The 22,452-nt window shown below is 35.8% G+C and overlaps 1 protein-coding gene across 1 annotated transcript in view; it reads right to left on the reverse strand.

Annotated features, from left to right (window-relative positions):
- Positions 1 to 22,452, reverse strand: part of LOC127427317 (cadherin-18-like) — a 286,332-nt gene that overhangs the window by 181,090 nt on the left and 82,790 nt on the right. Inside the window, exon 2 of the mRNA XM_051674864.1 lies at positions 5,790 to 5,879. The gene's annotated coding sequence lies outside the window, so the exon portion shown is untranslated. The remainder of the gene's footprint in view (positions 1 to 5,789; positions 5,880 to 22,452) is intronic.

The raw sequence follows: 22,452 nt of genomic DNA on the forward strand, positions 1-22,452 counted from the left end.
TGTGACCTCTAATGAAGCTAATAAAATAATTTAAACTCAAATCAGTATTCCATATCCATTCCTTTATTTATTTGGCAAGTAGTCTTGTAATAATCAGGATAATTAGCAGTCAAACGGTATTTTTTGCAATATAAACACCTTATATAACTGGATTTCAGCTGTTTCTGGAGACTCTGCTGTCTCTTTCTTCTCACATAATAAGGTAATTTCAACTCAAATCAAAATTTCATGTCCATTTAATTATTTGTTTGGAATGTAGCCACTTCAGGGAGATACAAGACCCCTTCACTCTGCATTGGGGTCCTGACCACACTGTAGGGGTTTATTTTGAAATAACAACTGGCTATCCATTACGTAAGGCAATACTTTGGTGCACATTGTCACTCAATAGTCGATTATTATTATTTTTTTATTATTATTTAATAAATTTGAATACACTTTTATTCATTTAATCTATGATTTTCTTTTTCCTATATATTGATGAAAGTCAATTCCATCACTTGACTAAAAGTAATGGATCTGTAGTTGTTTTTTGTCTTTGTTTTTTTAGTCAGTAGACACTACAAGGCACAGTGTTTGACTCCCTTCTATAAATTTAGAGGGCATGCACTGTTTTGAACAAGACAAACATGGTGCAGAAGGCATTCCCTTTGCTATAGAACATTTGAGACAGAGCTGTTTCTTGTGAGCATTGTATTGACCTCATGAGCATGTAATGACCTTGCCTTTGCCTGCCTGGAACTGCACCACTTATGAGACCTTACTGTCTCTACTGGATATCATTCTGTACAAGACAAACCACCACAAAAAAAAAAAAAAAAAAAAAAAAAAAGGAACTACATGAGGAGAACTGGGAATTGTTGTAGGGAATCCTGTTTAAAAATGTAACTCTAACAAACTGTTTCGTTTAGTCCCCCCCTCTCTCTCTCTCTCTCTCTCTCTCTCTCTCTCTCTCTCTCTCTCTCTCTACACAGTTCTAGTTAAAAAAGGCAGCTTTCTAGGCTTTGGAACATAGCCACTGTCTACTTTCTCAAATATATCTGAAGTGCCATCAGATCCCAGGTGGATCCCATGATAACATCACACCTTTAACCTTCACACCTGCACAAGATTAATGTCCCCCATGTAGTGCCTTAACACAGACAAACATCTCAGAACAAATATCGGATTGCTCAGAAACTCTGTTCAGTTATTACTGGCTGATTACAAAAGCATAGATTCATGAGGCATATGCATTCATAGTTTATGTATCACTTGGCCTACAGCTTGAGCATGACTTTCCTTTGTCTTTGCTTGATGGCTAATAATAAATAAATAAATAAATAAGTAAACGAAATAAAAGAAAGAATCTGCATGAATGAATGAATAATGCCACCATATGCTGATGCCAATCAAAGACGCCATAAAGTTGATTTCTCGGTATACCTGGATGAGATATACAGACATCAGACCTTTCAAAAGCCATCATGTCATTGCTAAATTGCCAACATATTTCATGTAAACGCTGCAGTCACCTTCTTGCCTGGTGTGGCATTAACAGTAAATGTGTGTCTGTCTGCCCATTTTGTGCATACTTTAAGGTGTCCTTTTGAAAAGTGGTTCAAAGGTAGGATGAAATAATCCACAATCTGTTTTGTTTCTGCAGGAACAGGCTGTTTTTTTTTTTTTTTTTTTCTTTTGGCATTTATGCAGGTATAGCAGTTGGTAACATTAACGTCCTGCAACCAGATCGGAATTATTACCATAATCCAGCTCATTAATTCCAACCAATCACCATCTGCACTCTCTCACACTTTTTGGCTGATATGTTGTCAATTAAGTGATGCTGTTTATTTATTTATTTATTTATTTCGGTTCTGGAACCATTGCTACTCAATAATAATAATAATAATAATAATAGTAATAATAATAATAATAAAATTTTTCTTTTTTTCTTTTTTTATCAAGTTGTTTAATATGTTTGCTGGAGTGCTGGTTATTAATATTTTTTTAAATGTTACAGACATTACAGCTGATTTTCTGTAAAGCTGCTTTGGAACAATGTGTATTGGGAAAAGCACAAAAAAATAAAATAAAATAAATAAATTGACTTGATTAGAGTTTTATGTTACAATGTTTTTTTTGTTTTTTTTTTCTACTTTGGCAACAAAATGTCAATGTTCCCTCTTTGCACAGTCAAATAACCAAGTGATAGCCAGTGCTGAAGCATTTTACCAATCAGAAATTAGTATAATTAATTCTGATACAAGTAATGGCCAGCATCATCCAATCACTGCAAATCATGTTAAAATAAAATATAGCATCATAAATTCTGAATCTACAGTATGTACTGATTACCATTGCCCCATGTCTGCCAACCATGTTGAATGGTGCAAACATCATCTGCAGCCTGAAACTGAACATTTTGTCTTAAGTTTGCAGTGAGTGCACTTAGCTGCGTAGGAAAACTATAGGATTTTCTCTTGCCACTGACATTTGCATTGAAAAACGCATATCGGTCAACCACTAATACAAAATTCTATTTGTACAGCTTCATTGTTGTGCAAATGGGTCTCTTCCTGCAAGTGAGCATTGAATTAACTTGTCCTTAACACCCCTTGAGTGTCTAGTATGAGTTGCAGTTAAAATTCAATTTTTAAAATCACATTACTAATCTAAACATGACTAATTCCACCCTGCGCCAGTGACTAATCTGAATATGTCCTCAGATGAACATATTGTATTCCCAGTGCACATTCAGTTCATCAATGGCATTATAATGCACTGTGGTCTTTAAAGGATAGTTTACCAACAAATGAAAGTTGTCATTATTATCTCACCATCATGTCATTCTAAATCCATATGCTGGTATTTTTAAGTGTAACACAGAAGATTTTCTGAAGAATCTCGTTTTCATACAGTACAATAACTTCTGTTACGGGTTTTGAGCAATATGTGGATGAATAAATACTATTTTATGAACCATTCCTTTAATGTGCCTTATATTGAATACTTTAAAGATAAATTCCCCTTTTAATCAGGCATTTTAGGAAAAGTTAGGCAATATTATTATTTTATTTTACAACATTGCATATTACCTCCACCTCTCTTGGGAAGTTTTCTCGATTTCTTCTTTCCTTCCAACTCTCATTTACCTTCATGGCCTGGCAATTCTTTGTTAATTCATGAAATTGATGCAGGGCGGGATACATAAAACTATGTAACATATTTTTTGTTCCTGAGTAGTAAGTGTTATTTCCTAATTGCTTATGCCTCAAAAGTATAGAAAATGGCTATTATTCCCCACAAACTTTGCTTTTGTGACCAGGACAGTGATATTTTGAAATGTACCTATTTCCAATGAAAAATCAGCTGAATTTGTTTCTTTTCTTTACCATAAAGTCAGAAAAAAACAACATATGAATCCAAAATCCTTCTTTATCTGTGGTCCGACGAAGACACCGGCTTTGACCTTTGCCTCAGACAGCTTAGGGAAGAAGTCTTGAAGGTACTTGAAGGCTGCCGACTCCTTAACTTAACTCCTTAACCAAATCCAAAGTAAGAATACTCTGTTTGGTAACGAACACTTCAACAGGTTTGCCCTTAATAATAATAATTGTTTTACAGTAAACATAGTTTAACTATGGTATTTGTAGTAAAACCATAGTGACCACAAAATCAACATGGTTACTGTCATGGTTACTGTCAGCGGCTCGTTTTCTGCACTTGCCATTTTCAACTACACACAGCGCTTGCAGAACAGTGATGTCATCAAGTTGACCCACTTGAAACACAGGCAGAGCGTATCCATCTACAGATCCATTCAGGTGCATTAGCGGAGGATGTAACTGTGCCTGTCTGTTTGAAGCTTTATTTTCTTAACAAAACCTTGTGTTCCAGATGCGTCAATAAACATAAATCATAGAAATGTTATACCATTTTTAACTTTTTCATTTACTAATTTTTGTAGAGAAACCAAAGGCATTTTTACCAAATACAAGATTAAGATTAGTTGTCCACTGTTTTTAACACTTAAATGGGTCAAAATTGACCCAAACATAACATACAGTCTTTTTTCTGGGTATGTATATACAACCCCAGTTCCAAAAAAGTTGGGAAAGTATGAAAAATGCTAATAAAAACAAAAATGAGTGATTCGTAAATTATATTCACCCTTTGCTATATTGAAAGCACTACAACTAAACATTATTTAATGTTTCTCCTTGTGAATTTCATTGTTTTTTGAAAATGTACAGTAATTTCAAATCAGATGATTGCAACAAAAAAGTTTGGAGAGTTGAGTGTTTTCCATTGTGAAACAAGCTGCACAATTGTACGGGGCCACACATTCTCAATTGGAGACAGGTCAGGACTGCAAGCAGGCCAGTCTAGCACCCGCACTCTCTACTTACACAGCCATGCACTTGTAATCCAGGCAGTATGTGGTTTGAAGTTGTCCTGCTGGAAGAAGCAGGAATATCCCTGGAAAAAAACGGTGCTGGATGGCAGTATATGTTGCTCCAAAATGTGTACATATCTGTCTGCATTCATGGTGTTCTCACAGATGTGCGAGTTACCTATGCCATGGGTACTGACACACCGCTGGCCCATACAGACACTGATGTTTGGACCTGACGCTAATAACAGCTTGTATGGTCCTTTTCCTCTTTGGCCTGGATAACACGACAACTGTGTTTTTCAAAAACTTTTTGAAATGTGGTCTCTTCAGACCAAAAAACACAGTTCCACTGTTCTACTTTCCATCTAAGGTGAGACTGAGCCCAAATAATTTGGCAGCGTTTCTGGACAGTGTTGATGTACGGCTTCTGCTTTGCATAGAAAAGTCTTAACTTGCATCTGTGGATGCAGCGGCGAATGGTGTTGACAAACAAAGGTTTACTAAAGTAATCCCAAGTCCATGTTCATGATATCCATTACAGATGAATTATGTTTTTTAAGGCAGTGAAGTCTGAGGGATCAGAGATCACGCACATTCAGAAATGGTTTTCTTCTTGCCCTTTACGCACCGAGATTTGACCAGATTCCTTGAATCTTTTAACTATATTGTGCACTGTAGAGGGTGAAATACCCCAAATCCTTCCAATTTGTCTTTAGGGAACATTGTTCTCAAAGTGCTGGATTATTTGTTGAAGCATCTGTTGGTAAATTGACAAGTCTCGAATGATCCTTGCTCTTGAAGGACTAGGCTGTTTTGGAGTCTCCTTATACAGTATACAGTAGTATGACACAATTGCCTCATCTGTTTAACATCTGTTTCACATTGCCTTGTTATTTCAACTTGTCAGATTGTTACTAGTCATAAATTGCCCGTCTCAACTTTTTTTGGAGTGTGTTGCAATCATCTGATTTGAAATTACTGTACATTTTCAAAAAAACAAACAAAAAACAAATTCACAAGGTAAAGCATCATATTATGTGTAGTTGTAGTGCCTTCAATATAGCAAATGGTGAATATAATTTACAAATCACTACTTTTTTATTTATTAGCATTTTTCATACTGTCCCAACTTTTTCGGAATTGGGGTTGTATACAAAAATTTACTTCGAAATATACAGCCTCTATGAGAAATATTGACCGGAGTAAAATGCGACAACTAGCCTCTATAGATCAGTTAGTTGTCCAATAGGGGCTCTGGCCTACATTTGAAGAACCCGCAACTGTCTACGGTTTAAACTAATGCTCAGACATCCCGGCCAAAACAAATGAAGAGGCATCCTCTAAAGACCAAGAAAGACAAGCCACTCCATCCTCCACCAAGATCCAACACAGGAAGAACAGAGCAACTCACCTCTGGAATGAGTCTCCTTGACCTTTTCACAAATCTCGGACTTAGCAGCTAGAGTTTCTCCTCGCTGATCAATGGAGACTTCTCTCCGTCCTGCAAGATACACGGAGCGGGCAGTGTTTTACTTTTAGAGTATGGCAGTATAAATCAAAATCCATCTTTTGGTATGGAAAACAGAAGCTTGAACATTCTGCCTAAGATCTACTTTTTGTTTTTAATGTAATAAAAAAAAATGTTTTATAATAACATGAGGGCTGGTAAATGATGAGAAAAAACTTCTGGTGAACTATCCCTTTAAATGCACCTCACACATTTAAATGCTCAATAATGCATGGACAAATGTATGTGTCACCCGTTTTTCAATTATTCTTTTTAAAATTATAACCTGATACACTTGATTATTTGTGACAAGCTCAATTTGCATCTCATTATAGTCATGGCACAGACATCTGGCAGAATTACTCATTAATATGTTAAGTTCAGTCAAGAAAATTAATCGGTTTAGAATTTACATTCAACTGGCATCTTCACATCTTCATTGGCATTATGAGGCATATTGATAAACATGATAACAATGCTCGTCGTGCATATTCATAACTGATTTTTGCTGTAAAAATCTCCTGTATTCTTTACTCCATAACAAGTCTCACTTATACACACCCTAGCATTGCAGTTTTCCTTAAAAAAAAAAAAAATCCAAATATAGTGAGTATGGCTCGAAATTGAGACATATCCAATGATACCCATCTTTTCATTGATTTCGCTTCCATGCTTGTGTTCTTGGAATATGTTTTTATGCATGTTGCTCAAGGAAATTCACATTCAAAAGTGACAGTTTTGAGGAGGAATGCATAGCACTCATGTGAAATTAGAAGCCTGGAGAGATTTGATGCACAACATGTCCTAAGAGGAGGGAATAATCATGTCGAATTTATAATGGCAAGGATAAAAAAAAAAAAAAAAAGTGGGTCTTGAAAATACCTCCTTTAAAGGGGACATATCATGAGGAATCAAGGTTTCCTTGATCTTTAGAAAGTGTACTATGAAAACATACAGCCAGAACTCCCTTCCTTCCCAGTCCACATCAACAGCATTTGTAGCATAATGTAGATTACCACAGAAGAAATAAATAAATAAATAAAAAAAAATAAAAAATAAAAAAACACTCATCTTCTGATTATTAAACAACAACAACGACAACAACAACAACAACAAAAATGTTAAACAGTTGCAACAAAAGTTAATGGGGCCAGTCCATAAATGTTAAAATACACACTGTTTAAAAAGTATAACCACAAGACGTGAGCATTATATATGTTAACATGATTATTTATCCTACAAGATTGTTTTAGTTATAAAATCGATTACATGATTTACAACATTACGTCATCATGGCAACAGAGTTGTACTATTGGATACAACTTTAAACAGATAAAATTAAGTGATTTAATCACAGTAAAATCATGTTAACATGAATCCTGTTTATGTTTAATATGTTTTTAAAACAGTGTGTATTGTAACATGGACTGGCCCCAGTCACTTCCACTTTAAGTGCCTTAATGTAACCTGTTCAGTATAATAAAATATATACCTGATAATTCAATAAAATGATTATTGCATGTGCAAACGAATGCCTGTGGCAGAAATCTTTATTCACATGTTTAAATTGTGTCAGTTAAAATCCAATCAAGTCACATATGTTCTGCTATACACAGCGTCCGGTGCTGCTTCGGAGATCGTGTTTACGAGGAAGGTCGAGCACCACAGGAAAGCGTGGTGTTATGGTAAAAACAAACTAATTTATTACATCAAATTCAGTGCAGTTAACATTTGCCAACTATGTCTGATCTCTGTGGAACAGTCAATTTTTTATAGTCTAATGTAGATTACATCTATGTTTTTGTCTGATCGGTCACTGCATTTACTTTGGTGCTGAAATGCAGTTGACAGGTTTTGCTGTCTTTACACTCTTTTTTTAATGTTTAAAGAAAGCAGCGGCTTATTATCGTATTTCAGTGTGAATCCTGTCCATTTCATTCATGATAAAAACTTTTAAGTAACGAAAGGCGGTTTTACCTGGTTCCTCTGTAGCCACATGTTCCGTATTTTTAATGGGAGAAAGACACACATGAGTTTAATCAGCTGGCATTTAGAATTTATTCAGTTCCCGAACAGTCTGATCGGTCACTACCTATTCCCTATATAGTGCATGCAGTTTGGTATTATCATGGGAAACAAAGGCAAAGAGTAGACTATATTATTAATTGCCGCCGATGATTGTCGCCGGGCATATTTATATGACAGTGACACGCTCATTTATACACATGAAAAATGTGTCTCTCGTCAGAATTTGGATGCACACTCCATTAAATTATAGGGAATGTGATTATACTATTATTAATAATTTTCATCTACTGACACACTCATCATGGCAGCGTGGTAAATTGGTTTGAAGTTCGATATACGTTGATCATTCGGTTTCTCTTACAAAGCTTGCATTTACACTCTTAGATTAAAGAGTATATAAGTTTAATACTCTTTAACCTACAATCTTACAAAGCTTACATTTACACTATTAGGTTAAAAAGTAGCCTATAGTTATATACTCTTCTTACATTTACACTCTTAGGTTAAAGAGTAGGCTATTTAGGTTATATACTCTTTAACCTAAGAGTGTAAATGTAAGCTTTGAAAGATTTTCGCCTGCAGAGAGCATGAGTAAGAGAAACCGAATGTCCAACGAATACCGAATTTCCAACCAACTTTATCCCGCTCATAAGGCTGGTATTAACAGCGATTGTATTGGTATGCACCTCACTTCTACCCAGTACCGCCACTCCCTATACGCATATTACGCAGTCTGTGTAGGGCACCAACACCCTAGGGGGGCAACCATCTTACACTAGGGGGAAACCAGAAACTCCACCGGCTGCCCTTACTCGCATGTTATGCGCTATAAAATTTCTGTACATTTAGTGAAACACAAAAAAATTTAACCAAAAATATTATCAAAATAACGAAGTGGTCAGAAAAATCATACCAATTCAAAAACATTTTACTCTCTCCAACTTCTTCTACCGGCACGTTATGCGGTGACTTAAAAAATCACTCTAAGTCAACAGGTGGAAAAATACCATTACAAATTAGTTAATAAATACAAGGGACATTATTTGATGTTCCTCTTTATTTTCAGAATTTGGACATGAACTTTATTACCATCTGCTTGTGGAATATCCAAACCGCAAATGCAGGAACTGAGTTTAAACGTTGTGCTGAGTTAAAACGTGGTTTTCAAATGTCTTAGCACAATAAACAATTTCTCAGGAAAATAGCAAATTGCGCTTTGCATCACTTCATTTCCAGACAATACACCCACAATTGCACGCATACACCCACAACAGCGTAAACACTCCCTCCCATGACCACTTGCGCTGGCACGAAAATTGCGATTAAAATTAGCGCTCTCACGAAAATTGGATAAGAAGAAGCGCACGGTTGTTGCGCAAAGCGCTGCGCTTTTGCCGCTCACAAAAATAGATTAGGGTTGCGGTGGCTGACATGACGCACCTGGTTATGCCCTCACCTCTTTAGTTATTTCTCAACATATCTCTTGTGAATTGTCTAAAAAAAAGAAGCTAAAATTGCAAAAAAACTAAACAAAAATACAAATATACATATTATGCGCAGTGGTGGTGAATTGTCAGTATCCCATATGTGTGTACGTTCAAATTATACTTGTTATTTGTTACTCAAGGTGATGCTGATGTTACAGTGATTTACTTGATATACATTTGATATTGCTATTTGAAGAAAAAGCAATGTGGAAGTAAACTATAGCAAGTTCATCAAATGAACAGTATGAAATGGCTACTGAAATCTGCAAGTTGTACATCTGTTCAGACTCAGTAAGTGCATGAGAAAATACATTTGTGTAACTTATGTGTAGCTTATGTGTTTAAGGAATGTTCCAGGTTCAATACAAGTTAAGCCCAATCGACAGCATTTGTAGCATAAAGTTGATTACCACAAACAATAATGTCAAAAAAAAAAAAAAAAAAGAAGTTACAGTGAGGCACTTACAGTGGAAGTGAATGGGGACAACGAGAGTAAATGGGGAACATTTTTGGAGGGTTTCAACACAGAAATGTGAAGCTTATAATTTTATAAAAGCGCTTGCATTAATTAAGTTAAAACTTGTGTATTATTTGAGCTGTAAAGTTGTTTAAATTGACATTTTATAGTAGTTTTAGGATTTTAAGGTTTGTTGACATTACATCGTCATGGTAACGAAGTTGTACAATTGGCTATAACTTTACAGAGAAAAGGTTAGTAAGTAATTTTATCACACTAAAATATTTTTTACACGCATATTGTTTGTCTTGTCGCTATTCTTTTGAAACAGTGAGTATTTAAATGCTAAAGAATTGGCCACATTCACTTCCATTGTAAGTGCCACACTGTAACACAGAGTTTTACTTTTTTTAAGCAAAATATTGTGGTAATCAATATTATGCCACAAATGCTGTCGATTGAGCTTAACTTGTATTGAACCCAGAACATTCCTTTAAGTGTAGCTCAATATGTGTTTGACAGCCAGATGAGTGGAAGTAATTAATCCTGTTCTATCATTTGTTGCAACATCTCTCTGATATATTACAAATGAAACATCACAATATAAACTAATAAATTATATTCTAATAGTTTCTATTTAAAATATATATACACTACTGGTCAAAAGTTTTGAAACACTTACTTTTTTCACATTTTAGAATAATAGTAAAGTCTTTAAAACTATGGAGTAACATAAATGGAACTATGGGAATTATATTGTGACTAATCAAAATCCAAAATAAATCAAAACTGTGTTATATTTTAGCATCTTCAAAGAAGTCACCCTTTGTCTAGATTTTGCAGACATGTACTCTTGACATTTTCTCAACCAACTTCTTGAGGAATCACCCTGGAATGATTTTTAAACAGTATTGAAGGAGTTCCCATCTATGATGGACACTTATTGGCTGCTTTTCTTTATTATTTGGTCCAAGTCATCAATTAAAAAAAAAATAAATAAATAAATAAATATATATATATATATATATATATATATATATATATATATATATATATATATATATATATATATTTTTTTTTTATAAAATTTTAGATTTATAATGAAACAAATTAATATGTTGGCACAATTATATTGTTGTCTACAAAACTAATTTCAAACATTTAAGCATACGCCTTCAGATCAAAAGATTTCTAAGATCATGAGAAACATTTCAGTCAAGTGTTTCAAAACTTTTGACTGGTAGTGTATATATATGAAAATCTTAAACTATCTGGGCATTTTGTGTATCCAGTTGTGATATAAATAAGTGTCGGGTGAGACACAAGGTTTATAATAATGTTTGTCAAAACGCTCATGAATTTAAAGGATTAGTTCACCCAAAAATAAAAATTCTCTCATCATTTACCCACCCTTATGCCAACCCAGATGTGTATGACTATCTGTCACCAGCTGAACTCAAATGAAGATTTTTAGAAGAATTTCTCAGCTCTTTTGGTCCATACAAACAAGTGAATGGGTGCCAAAATTTTGAAGCTCCAAAAATCAGATAAATCAGCATAAAAGTAATCCATAGGACTCCAGTGGTTAAATCAATGTCTTCAGAAGTGATATGATAGTTGTGGGTAAGAAACAGATCAATATTTTTTATTTTTTTTTTACTATAAATTCTCCTCCCTGCTCAGTCAACATCCACTTTAACTTCCACTTTCACATTCTTCTTCATGTGTTAATGATTCACATTCTTCATGCATATCGCCCACTACTGGGCAGGGCCAATAATTTCTAGCAAAAAAGGATTTATATATTGATCTGTTTCTCAACCACACCCATCATATCACTTCTGAAGATATGGATTAAGACACTGGAGTCATACAGATTACTTTTATGCTGCTCATTAATTTGCATTGTATGGACCTACAGAGCTGAAATATTCTTCTAAAAATTGACATTTGTGTTCTGTAGAAGAAAAAAAGTCATACACATCTGGGATGGCATGAGGGTGAATAAATGATGAGAGAATTAACAATTTTTGGTGAACTATCCCTTTAAGGGTTAAAAATAAATATTCATCATATCACATTTATTTCAGTAAACACTGAAAACACCACATAAGGGTTAAGCTGGACTAGGAGAAAGTATTTTAACATTAAAATTACACACATATCACCTTTAATTGTCTTATAGGTGCCAACTGAAGGCTGTTTTCTTTACCTCCATTCTGGATTTGGGTAGAAAATCCAGTCAGGATGCTGGCAATGGACATTAGTCAGGTCTGACAGATGGGAAGCGTGTGATTTATGTTAGGGACTGGGAGAAGGCAGAAAAGTGGCTGCGATGTGACTGAGATTTCAAAGAGCGGGCATTAATCTGCTTCCCTCTGCCGTGTGGGCCATGAAACAAGTTCAAGGTGGAAAGGAAAAAGAAAGTAGCAGGAAGTTGCAGATTGACAGGCAAGATGATGTGAATAGAAGGATGGATGAAGACATTTGGAGACGGGACCAAACTAACCTCTGAGACAGACTATAGGCTTCACAATGAAAAATCTCAACAGTCTTTTAAGGAAGAGTTCACCTAAAAATGGAAATTATGTCACAGTTGACTCCGTTGACCAGTATGCTGTTATTTTATTTATTTTTTTCCCTGTGGAACACAAAAGAAGAATTTTTAAAGAATCTCTACACTGCTCTTTGCAATACGACCAAAAAAACACAAAAAGGCCAAAAAACACAATATAGTCATCCATATGACTTGTGCACTATATTCCAAGTTTTCTGAATCCATCCAATGTTTTCATTATTCACAGAAAATCTTCTTCTCTGCTTCAGCTCTCAAACCTCATTGAGTGTGTTTGCAAGCATGTTTTTTTTTACACCAAATATTCTTAATAAGCTGACAACGTGATGTCATGTTCAGTTAACACCTTATACATGTTTCCTTTATCAGGGTAAAGACATAAACAGTTAAAGCAAAAATGGATCGACACAGGTAGATTTTGGTAGTTATCAGCGAGAACGTCGGAAGACATGGAGGGAACTCTCTTAACGAGCAGTAATTTTCTTTAATTGATTGGTTTGCTCAATCGCCACAGCTTCTCTCCGGATGAAAGCCAGGTGAGGCCTTTGAAGTGTTTTTATTTATTTATTTATTTATTTATTTTTCACTTTCATAGCCTGATGAGTTCATTAGTTACAGATGTCACTGAGATGTGCCAAAAAGTCACAGAAACCTTTTCTGCCTCCATTTTTTTTTTTTTTTTCAGCTTGCCTCCCTCAAGGAATTTCTGTTATTAAATCTTCATATCTCAATCAGATTGCTCTCAAACAAGCTACAAGCCTTGCATTTCTGTCATTATGAAATGCCATTCAAAATCCATTTTAAGTCTGTAATATGACATACAGTTACAAGCAAGTTATTAGTATATTTTAAAAGAGCGCACAGACAAATATGTTTTTGTTATTTGGAATAACATGCACAAATGAATTAAGCACAATAAGACCAGAAATGTGCATTAAGAAAGTAAAAGGCTCAAATTTGATTGGCAGATACTATTTGCACCCACATTTAAATACTAACATACAGTATGGGCATCACTGCAGTGTGTTTATTGTGTTTATTCAGAGTCCCATAGACATATTACATTAAACCCTACCCCTAAACCTAACCTTATCCGTACCTAAGAAAAAATAACCTTGGTTTTACTACAGTAACCATAGTTTCACCATGGTATTTTTTGTAAATTTACAGTAACCACAAAATTAAGCATGGTTACTATATTACCACCATATTACTGTACTAACACCATGGTTAATTGCATTAAAACTATGGTTTCTGCCCCCCCCCCCCCCCCAAAAAAAATGGTTACTACAATATTAGTAATACAGTGATGCAATCTACACACAAGCGACAGACCCCGCCTCCAGATCAAACCCTTCTCTGCAGTCTTCGACATTCAACATGACCAAATCACTGCGATGAAATCAACACTTATATTCATTTTTTTTATTTTATTATAAGTGTATTAAAGGAAATATTAAGAGTGGAAACAGGAAATCGGATGGGAAAATGAGTGGGATAAAACACAGTTTCGAACCACGGTCGCTAGGACAACAGTACATATTCACACACTGTCTTTACACCCCACACCACTGCAGTGACATCTATTGTTTCGTTTGTCATATATATTTCTGTGGTACCGCCAGACTATTGGGGTGCAAATAGCTGCACTGTGTGGCAGATGCTATTTAAACAGGGGTGCAAATAGACACTCCGATTTTGATTTCATATTGACTTTGAAAAGTGATTTTAAGGACGTATTGGATAGTCAATCAAAACCATTTTAGGTTAAAGCAATTTCATTATATACCACACATGTAAAGTTTTTCAGAGAATTTGGTTTGAAATATTAATGAAATAAATATGTCAGTTAAATACTTCTAAACTTCTTTTGTTCTAATAAATGGCTTATTGCTTTTATAAGACGATGGCAACAGCAATATGATTAAAGCCATCAATGTTCCATAAATAGATAATAACTAAATTCTGAATAAACAACTAATCCAACAAATAATAATTCATAAGTCTAACTGCAGTGTTTACAGCTGCCAAGCAACATAACAGTGTGGTACATTTTGCCTTCATTGACATTTTACAACTGATTTGAACGCAGCTGAGTCAAACTATCCATTTTACATATACTGTATACTGTACATAAACTCACTGACCAGTTTATGAAGCACACCTGTACACCTTGTTATTCATGCAATTAGCTAACCAGCCAATTGTGTGGCAGCAGTGCAATGCATAAAATCATGCAGATATGGGTCAGGAACTTCAGTTAATGTTCACATCAACCATCAGAATGGGGAAAAAATGTGATCTCTTTGATTTCGACTATGGCATGATTGTTGGTGCCAGACGGGCTGGTTTGAGTATTTCTGTAACTGTTGATCTCCTGGGATTTTCATGCACAACAGTGTCAAGAGTTTACTCAGAATGGTGCCAAAAACAAAAAAACATCCAGTGAGTAGAAGTTCTGCGGACAGAAATGCCTTGTTGATGAAAGAGGTCAACGGAGAATGGCCAGACTGTTTTGAGCAGACAGATAGGCCACGGTAACTCAGTTAACCCCTCTGTACAATTGTAGTGAGCTGAATAGCATCTCAGAATGCACAACACATCAAACTTTGAGGTGGATGGGCTACAACAGCAAAAGACCACAGTAAAATTAAAACATCATAACAAAGTATACATTAATATGGTACTATATATGTTATAATAGGCCTGGCTTAAAATGCAACACTACAATATACAATATGTAACACATATTGTGTCATTCTTTCCACCGAGGGGTCCTTGGACTGAAAACTGTTCGAAGACCCCTGATCTAGGCCAGATAAACACTTATTACAATTCAAGTACTATCCACGCTTGAACTGCACAATTTATATTAACTGAAACATGAGGCTCTGACCTTTTCTAAGCATGTAAAGAGAGTTTCAGTGGGAGTGTTACCTTGTCACTTTCCGTTAAGTCACTTCACCACTCCCCTCCAGTATTTCTCAACACCTAAGTGAGACGTTAGAGTTTGAGGTTTGTTATTCAGCCAAACCTTGAGGCCAGTCATGACGTGTCATTGGTTGACATTGAGGGATGTAGGTTTCACCCAATCTGACAGGCAGGTCCAAATTACATTACATTAACTTGCTTCCCTGCAGCCTCTCAAGGCTAAGACATCTAGGAAATGTGGTGGGCAACCTGGGAGAGGGGGAGCAAGAACTTCTGTTTCAGACCAATTATGGCACAATGACAGAGCAGAACTGCCGGATTATGGTAATAATGGATTCATGTCTGCATTGTTTAGTGCCCAATTCACTAAAGAAAGTATGCAAATCAGTAGAGCGAACAATAGAGCTGAACACAATTTGTACAGAATTCCAGATCTTGAAGGGGTGCGTTTCCGTTCAACCACATAGCTCACTGCTTAACCAACCAACCTTAAGCCTTATAGAATGAACGTTACTGTAAATACATTTTAGCAAACTCACTTTAACAAGCCACATTCTATGTTTTGCTGCAGATTTCTGGTGAAATTAACAGGCGTTACAACAACTGTGCATTTTATTCCCTTTTTATTCACTTATTCACTTATCAAGACTACAACGGCTGATTAAGACTTCATAAACATTTATTTATTTTTTGCTCTATTACTCACGCACTGCTTTGTTATGATATAGAAACAAGGAAATGTCAGAGAAGCAACCATATATGCACTTGCTTCAGAAAATGTCACATTTGCTTTTAGGACACCATCAGTTAGGTTTAGGTGCTAGTTAAGGGTAAGGATGTCTGTTTTGTTGCATTAAGGACACTCTTTGTTAAGTTTAGGTTATAGTTTTAGGTTAGGGAGGTACATTTTACTCATTAAAACCTCCATCTAGAATTCACCTTACAAACTTTGTCTGATTATGACATGCTTTCACTTGCTTTTGGTGCCCCCTGCTGTAAATTTCACTGGGAAACTGCAGTTAAATGTGTAATGAAGCTACAAATCACTTTTTAAACTGACCAGTTGATGATTATGATTTGTAATCTTGTATTATCCATGTCGAAATAATTAGTTAACTATTATTTAGAGCAAATATATTGGGTCTGGCATGTAAAAGTTTTTTTCTTTCCATATTCTGTTGTACTTAAGCTATAAATTTCATGGATAAAATATAAATGTTTTGAGAGGGAAACAGAGAACAAAGGTCATAAATTATTTATCTTGAGGGGAGGAGAAAGATGCTATCTCAAAAGCCAGCTCTGATTGGCTTAGAGCCTCTTCAGGGTGTGACCAGACAGAATGAATTAAAAGACCATGCCTGACCAACAAATGAGAGTTCTCCTGTTCCAGCAAGATGAGTTCACATTACCATCACGTTAGTTTCCAAGGGAAACTCCCTTGAGACCACAAGGACCTTCACGGGTGTACTTGTTTTCTAAGTCCGCAAAGTCTCTAGAATGTAGAAGTTGCAATATTCTTCTGCAGCCTCCAGGCTCAGCTGGTCTTTCCATCATCAGTCCAGCGTGCATAATCGATTTCTGCTGAAATCGACACTCCAGCTTCATCAGAAATTCAAGACCATCAAACTAAACAAATACTTCCACAAGCCAAGCCAAAGGACATTGACTTCAATGCCAAACAATGTAACGCAAGTACAAGTACCTCCAAACTTTCTCTGAAAGTGCGGATGTTTCTTTAATATAATTTGAGTAACCTGATCTCAAATCATGGCATACTAAATGAAGCATTGATGATTCTAAAGGCATAGTCTATAAGTACATAAAGTTCATTTTCCTGTTGCAGATAATTTTCATTCATTCTCTGTCAAAACTTATTCATTATCCTGTGTTTATTTATGTGTGATAGTTTAGTTTTATGTGGTATATTATTCACTAAAATTTGTTTGTATTCTAAGAGAAGTTGACTGTGGTATATTTTGGATAAATAATTTTTCCCTTGAATCGTAAAGAATCAGCTCCATACTCAAACAATATTTCAACATATGTGTTGTATTATTTTCAATGGCCACGAGAATAGTATTTCTCTAAAGATTTAACAGATATGTCACACCAACTCAGCACGGTTCGCAGGTTGAAAAGATGTAAACATTAATTATTTCAATGTTCCCCAAATTAATCATAATTCCCTTCTTGAGCTAAATTCCTAACATATAAATTGTGAGAAGATTCAACAAGCCTGTTGTATTACATACATATTTAATGGTGCATCATTTTTAGTCATATTTCTAATCTGATCATTGGTCATTTATCCTACGTATATTGGTGGAGAAACGCAGACTATTCTAAAACTAATTATTCATAATTCCCTACGTATATTTCCCTACATCACTTTCACACAAATCACTACTTCAATGGCTGATTATGACTTTATTAACACGTACTTTTCGCATTATTACTATACACTGCTATGTTATGATATTGAAACACTTTGACAATAACATATTTGAAAAACAATACATTTTAACACATGTATTACACACCCACCTACATTTACACACCTATTCTGTTGTGAATAGCTTTAGTGGTAGCTCACCTGATAGAGTGTGGACTTTGGACTAGGCAGCCAGCAGTTTGAGCGCAGTTAAAAATGGAAGCTGACACGTGAGACAAAAGTGTCATTGAAGTGACATGAAATCACACGATTGCTTCAGACAAATTGCTTTTGATGTTGTATTTGCTTTTCCACACTATTGGTTAGGTTTAGGCATTGATTAAAGGAATAGTTCACCCAAAAATGAAAATTTGCTGATAATTTACTCACCCTCAAGCCATCCAAGATGTATCTGAGTTTCTTTCTTCATCAAAAGAGAATTTAAGATTTTTAGGATTTCATTTCAGGCCTCCTCCTTTAAACAATGCAAGTGAATGTACTCCATTTTTTGATGGTCCAAAATGCATATTTAGGATGCATACAAATAATCCACACGACTCCAGTCGACAAATAGAGTTCTTCTGAACCCAAACGATTGATTATTTTTTAGAAACAAAACAATACTTATATATTTTTAACTGCAAATGTTCATTTTCGTACATCTCTGTGACGCGCTCATGAGAGGGATGACGCAAGCTCATTGATAATGTCACGCGTCACGTGGAGAAGGAGGCAGGAAGCGCATCATTGTTTACAAGAGGAGCAGTGCTATACAAAAGTTTAATTGTCTTTGCTGTAGATTTGTATTTGTATAAGTGTATTGTTCAAAATGGTCATTTGGTGTGTGTATCCTGGATGCTTCAACCTTCAGAAACCCCAAAGAAAATGCACGCCGGGAAAAATCGATTGCTTATACATGATCATGAGCGTTTGAAGCTCTGGCTTATTGTGCTGAACCTGGATATCAGTACACCCCTACATTAGTATATAAGTATATAAGTAAGTACCATTTCACTCACTTTTTGTTCCCCCCTGCTGGACATTTAACTTGGAAACTGCAGCTAAACATGCAAAGAAGCATGCAATTTCGATTTGCAAAAATGTTGCCAAGGTGAAGTAGTTCATGAAATCAGGCTGGGAAATTGTTTCATGATGGTTATATGTCTTAAAATTTAAGGAATACAGACTGCCATAATCTCTGTTGTAAATTCATTTTTGCATAATAAATCAACCATACACAACAAGGGATCAGTGTTTGGCTGGTTAGTTTAGGCCAGCCTGATCTCATGAATATTACGTGACTGTGACAACATTTTTGCAGAATGACATTACATTGTCTCCTTTTGTGTTCCATAGAAAACAGAAAGTCATATGGGTTTGGGACAACATGAGGGTGAATAAATGGCCGAATTTTCCATTTAAGTTTGGGTGAGAACACTTTTCCTGTCGGAAAACTCGACCAATTTTCTCGCTGTGTCTTACATTCACCCTCTCCTTCCATTCATTTAAATAGTTTAAATTACCATCAATAATCATTTGAGGTGATTAATAACTCTTTAAGTCAAATTCAACGTGCATGAAATGACGCAGTGACCTTGGCTTCACCCGCAGAGTCGAGAACGACTGCAAAGTGTCTGCTTATTGAATGTTTTAGTATGGTCTTCTGATCAACTTTTATTGAGGGTTCCTCATTGCTGCTATAGATCTAAGGGTGATTGTGCCTTTTCTGTGATAGGTCCTAATCTCTGGAATAGTCTCCCTTTCCATGTGAGGTCAGCTTCATCACTAGCCATTTTTAAATCTTCTTTAACAACATATTTTTATTCAGTAGCTTTTGAATAAATCATTGAATAGTTTGAAATGGATAAATACATGATGCTGTATTTAAATGTTTTTATTTATTTTATTATGTTTTATATTTAACTTTAAATCAATCTGTTTTTTTATATCACTCTGTCATTATGTATTAATTTGCTTGATCTGTAAAGCACTTTCTGTTGTTTTTAAATGTGCTCTATAAATAAAGGTTGACTTAACTTGACTTGACTAACTTGCTTATTGAATGTTGTATGTGTAGTGAAAGTGAGAAAGGCAAAAGAGCGAGAGGCAGCGACAGATAGACAGGGACTGTAAACCTCCCGTGGATGAAGCCGTCAGACTGCCAGTGCTGTCAACACTGTCCGAACTGAGTGGGCCTTGAGTTAGTAAAGGATGAACATGACAAACCGAATGAGAGAGGGAGAGAACATGAAAGTGTGTAGGGGCGTCCCGCACCTATTGTTTTTGCTTGTTTGTTTTTTGTTTTTAAGGGGCACCAATGGAAGTCCTGACTCAATTGGCGACCTAAGTAGATAAGACATAACTAAAGAAAATATCTTTTTATTACATAGTAGAGCCTTAACGGGATAGTTCACCCAAAAATGAAAATTCTGTCATCATTTACTCACCCTTATGTGGTTCCAAACCTGTATGACTGTTTTTATTTCAAGTTACACAAAAATATGATGTTAGGCAGAAAGACAGCTGAGACTGAAACTAACGTATTGCCTAACATCTCCTTTAGTGTTCCATGAAAGAGAGAAAATCATGCACTGAGGTAAATGATGAGTAAACTGAAAGTATTTTTTTGGGGGTAAACTAAACCTTTAAATAAATGTACAAATAATTATTCTGGAGAAGTAGCATGCATATTTAGCATGCTAGGGGACAATGGTTCAAATCACAACTTAATATTTAGGCATACATAATGTTCTAAATCCGAATATATAATTGTAAATCCAAATATATACACTACCGGTCAAAAGTTTTGAAACACTTGACTGAAATGTTTCTCATGATCTTAAAAATCTTTTGATCTGAAGGTGTATGCTTAAATGTTTGAAATTAGTTTTGTAGACAAAAATATGATTGTGCCACCATATTAATTTATTTCATTATAAAACTAAAATTTAATTAAAAACAAATATTAAAAAAATAAAAGTTTTTGAAATTGATGACTTGGACCAAATAATAAAGATAAGCAGCCAATAAATGCCCAACATATAGATGGGAACTCCTTCAATACTGTTTAAAAAGAATCCCAGGGTGATACCTCAAGAAGTTGGTTGAGAAAATGTCAAGAGTACATGTCTGTAAATTCTAGGCAAAGGGTGAGTACTTTGAAGATGCTAAAATATAACACAGTTTTAATTTATTTTGGATTTTGTTTAGTCACAACATAATTCCCATAGTTCCATTTATGTTATTCCATAGTTCTGATACACTGAAGGTGTATGTGTGTGTGTAAATTGTACCAATAGCTGTGGTAAATCTAAATATAGTTATAAATCCTTAATGGTATTATACATTTTGATTTATATATATACAGTGCATCCGGAAAGTATTCACAGCGCTTCACTTTTTCCACATTTTGTTATGTTACAGCCTTATTCCAAAATGGATTAAATTCATTATTTTCCTCAAAATTCTACAAATAATACCCCATAATGACAACGTAAAAGAAGTTTGTTTGAAATCTTTGCAAATTTATTAAAAATAAAAAACAAAATTAAAATCACATGTGCATAAGTATTCACAGCCTTTGCCATGACACTCAAAATTGAGCTCAGGTGCATCCTGTTTCCACTGATCATCCTTGAGATTTTCTACAACTTGATTGGAGTCCACCTGTGGTAAATTCAGTTGATTGGACATGATTGGAAAGGCACACACCTGTCTATATAAGGTCCCACAGTTAAAAGTGCATGTCAGAGCACAAACCATGCCATGAAGTCCAAGAAATTGTCTGTAGACCTCCGAGACAGGATTGTATTGAGGCATAGATCTGGGGAAGGGTAGAGAAAAATTTCTGCAGCATTGAAGGTCCCAATGAGCACGGTGGCCTCCATCATCCTTAAATGGAAGAAGTTTGGAACCACTAGGACTCTTCCTAGAGCTGGCCACCTGGCCAAACTGAGCGATCGGGGGAGAAGGGCCTTAGTCAGAGCTCCAGCATTTCTCTGTGGAGAGAGGAGAACCTTCCAGAAGAACAACCATCTTTGCAGCACTCCACCAATCAGGCCTGTATGGTAGAGTGGCCAGACGGAAGCCACATGAAAAGGCACATGACAGCCCACCTGGAGTTTGCCAAAAGGCACCTGAAGGACTCTCAGACCATGAGAAACAAAGATAGAACTCTTTGGCCTGAATGGCAAGCGTCATGTCTGGAGGAAACCAGGCACCGCTCATCACCTGTCCAATACCATCCCTACAGTGAAGCATGGTGGTGGCAGCATCATGCTGTGGGGATGTTTTTCAGCGGCAGGAACTGGGAGACTAGTCAGGATCCAGGGAAAAATTAATGCAGCAATGTACAGAGACATCCTTGATGAAAACCTGCTCCAGATTGAGCTCTCAGACTGGGGTGAAGGTTCATCTTCCAACAGGACAACGACCCTAAGCACACAGCCAAGATAACAAAGGAGTGGCTCTGGGACAACTCTGTGAATGTCCTTGAGTGGCCCAGCCAGAGCCCAGACTTGAACCCGATTGAACATCTCTGGAGAGATCTGAAAATGGCTGTGGACCGATGCTCCCCATCCAACCTGATGGAGCTTGAGAGGTCCTGCAAAGTAGAATGGGAGAAACTGCCCAAAAATAGGTGTGCCAAGCTTGTAGCA

This window comes from Myxocyprinus asiaticus, chromosome 36 (genome assembly GCF_019703515.2).
Source record: "Myxocyprinus asiaticus isolate MX2 ecotype Aquarium Trade chromosome 36, UBuf_Myxa_2, whole genome shotgun sequence".
Lineage (NCBI taxonomy): Eukaryota > Metazoa > Chordata > Actinopteri > Cypriniformes > Catostomidae > Myxocyprinus > Myxocyprinus asiaticus.